This window comes from Osmerus mordax, chromosome 5 (genome assembly GCF_038355195.1).
Source record: "Osmerus mordax isolate fOsmMor3 chromosome 5, fOsmMor3.pri, whole genome shotgun sequence".
Classification (NCBI taxonomy): domain Eukaryota; kingdom Metazoa; phylum Chordata; class Actinopteri; order Osmeriformes; family Osmeridae; genus Osmerus; species Osmerus mordax.
The window spans coordinates 7,071,839-7,074,876 of record NC_090054.1 but is presented as its reverse complement, the minus strand read 5'-3'; the positions used below and the strand labels follow the sequence as shown (position 1 = coordinate 7,074,876).

At 44.1% G+C, this 3,038-nt stretch overlaps 1 long non-coding RNA gene across 1 annotated transcript; it reads left to right on the top strand.

The window, feature by feature from the left end:
- The first annotated feature begins 876 nt into the window (after nucleotides 1-876).
- Nucleotides 877-2,061, top strand: LOC136943561 (uncharacterized). The gene is made up of 2 exons (XR_010876692.1): nucleotides 877-1,017; nucleotides 1,622-2,061. It is a non-coding gene; the product is annotated as an uncharacterized lncRNA (long non-coding RNA).
- Nucleotides 2,062-3,038: the final 977 nt, after the last annotated feature.

Here is a 3,038-nt window from a genome sequence, read left to right as displayed (position 1 = left end):
AAAAAACGAAACGCAAATAGCTAGTCTTTATCCAACAGTCTAGACTAGTCAGTGACTGGCTAGCTAGCAATGCAGAAGTATCACAGTAGCAATCCATTGCTAAAAAACAAACAAACAAAAGCTATCCGCACAGCCAATGACGAAGTTAAACCCCTGTTAGCCTAGCTAGCCGGTGAAGATTACGATTCATGTCACAAATAATGATTTCGAAAAAACTGTACCTTGTCAACGTGGACTGAAGGTCGTCGTGTCCAGTGTTATCCGATAACAAAAGCCGAGTGCAGTCATTAAGAGTCTGCTTACAGTGTCGTAGAAAGTTTCTTCTTGCCATCTTCCTTCAAACTTCTGACTGTGCTGGACTAAACTTGTTTCGAAATCTTCCGCTTCTACAGTGGGGAGGAGCTGGTACTTGAAAATGCAGGGAAGAATCCAATCACACTAGCCCAGCTAACTGCAGGAGGAGCTAGGGGAAATTATGGGCAGTGATTTGCATGTGGCGTTTATTTAACGCCTGCAATTGCACGTGTAAATATACAGGCGTTTATTTAACGCCTGCAATTGCACGTGTAAATATACAGGCGTTTATTTAACGCCTGCAATTGCACGTGTAAATATACAGGCGTTTATTTAACGCCTGCAAGCGTTAACTAACGCGTACATTCATGTGTAACTTTCGCCTGCACATTTACGGCTGCAGCCGCTTATGAAACAGCTGCAAGCGCTTCCTAAAAGGGTGTCCAATCAAAAATATGCATTTAAATTACGAGTACATTTGACCCTGTCGGCGTTCCATAGGTGAAAGGCTTGGTGACCGGCACGGAGAAATGCGCGTCTGGTGTGAACAGCTTTTGCTCAGTCGTAGCCGATCGTGGCGCTGCGCGGCGTGTCCAGGCGCTTCGCACCCAGTGTGTCCCAGTCGTTAGGCGGCAGGCATGTTTTGGTCACTTCATGTTCATAAGTTCACCATTTTACAGTTAGGTCTACACGAAAAAGTTCGAGGAGGGCAGCCTTTAGGAGGTATGGGAATTGTGCTTTTAGCCAGATGCTCCGATTATTTTTGTGGACTTGCAATTGGAGTGATACTGCGTTCCGGGGGTACATTGTTTTGACAGTAGCCTCAGAGTCAGGCTTGGCTCGCCCACTGGCAGTGTGTAAACAATTTTGTATTTCACTCAATTATACTCCAAAAACGTCAGGGAGGACTGCTTTTTGTAGACAAGGGCCTGCTAAAGATAGCCAGTATATCTGATTTTTCAAGGCGAGCCTGTTTCATTCGTCATATGCCCTGAGAAAGCGACCTACCTTAGCCAGGCTAGTTTATCCAAGTCAGTAAGTCAGGCTATTTAAAGGTCTCTGACAGTCAGAATCACTGTTTACAGGCAAAGGTCGAGCTGGTCTTTTGTCAGATGTGTATATATTGACCAGTTTAGAGCTAAATACTCTTGCCAGAGCCTGAAATCGAACCCGTGTTTTGAGTGACTTTGCATGGATCTTCATCAGGTCAACACATTTGGATTCAAGTTCAAGTAATGCCACTGCATTTCACAGTCAAAACTGTAGTTTATGTCAAGTGTAGATGGATGTAACTGAACTGACATGGATCCTTTCTTCACTTTTACAGGTCTGGAGGGTCATGCAGAGGCCTGCTCAACAGAGTTATATAGAGGATGCTGAGAGCAACAACAGAGAATGCTGAGAGTATCACAGACCCCTTGCTGGACTATCCCTCTCTAGCTGGACAGCTTCATTCAGCTGGCCTGCCCTGCCTGCCTGCCGGCCCTACTTGCCCCTGCCTGCCAGCCCTCCAGAGACACAGTCACCCCACAGACACAGTAGCTCTGCAGACTGCTTTTTTGAGGACATTGATGAAAAAGGACAAACCAGCATTTTTTACTTTGATGAAAGTCTAAATGTTTAATCCTTTCCATGTCCCAGTATGCCAAGCTGCTGACTTTGAGTGTCTTAAGTGATGAAACCAGTTCAAGTGATAGACTTTTGACCTGAATCCAATGATTATTCATCTGAATAAAAACCACTCAAGAGAAGTACTGCTTCTTTAAATAGTATTTATGTATATATAATTGCGCAGCTCCCCCTGTCAATGATCTAGCACCTCCTCAGCCCCTGTATTCAAAATTATCTGGTGCCGTCCCTGCCCAGGGTTGATTGTAACTGGTGTTGGAAAACACGTGTAGTAGGGCAGAATAGAGGGACTGGGCAAAGGGTGCTGGTGTGGAAAGTCCCCAAAAACTGTGCAGAATGGACAGAAAATATTAGATGACATTGTATCCAGGGAGTCAGGTGGCTGAGCGGTTAGGGAATCAGGCTAGTAATCCGAAGGTTGCCAGTTCGATAGCCGGTCATGCCAACTGACGCCTGAGGCATGACGGATATTTACAATTGTAGTAGGCCATTAGATCTGTTTTAAAAGTTCAGGGGTGTAATTTGTTGGATATGAAGCCCCCACCCTCCACTCCAGAGACAGTTGGTGACAAGAGAGATGCAGACATTAAGTTAAACATAGTCACACGTTAAGAGTAGAGTAAAAAATACAGATCCCCCCTTTCTGAATAAAGTTCGACTGATCTGATTTGTTGATTTCTGTTGCTCTGAAAACCAGTTTAGCCAAGCTAACTAACATTGTTTTTAGCTAGCTTGCATTACCATTCAATAGCTAACAAAACATTAGTAAAAATAGCTTCCTAATCGGCAGAACTTGTTAATGCATGAGACTCAGAGACCTTAGCGCGTAACTAGCATCTCGTTATATCACGTAGTCGGAGCACAGCTAAATAATCAGCTGTCAGTGCTCTTGAGTACCCAGCATGCAGTGGAATGTCAAAAAACGCAAAGATTTGTGGAAAATAGTTCGGTTACAACGGCCATGCGAGGGATTTCAGTTGTTGTCTTCGTTCAGTTAGATGTTTGTAATGTTATTTTTTGTTAGTTAATATACTCTTGTTGGTCACCCTGAGTGTGCATGTCGTGTAGTTTAATGGGAAAAGAGAGTCCGTTACTAACAGAGGCTACACTCGTGA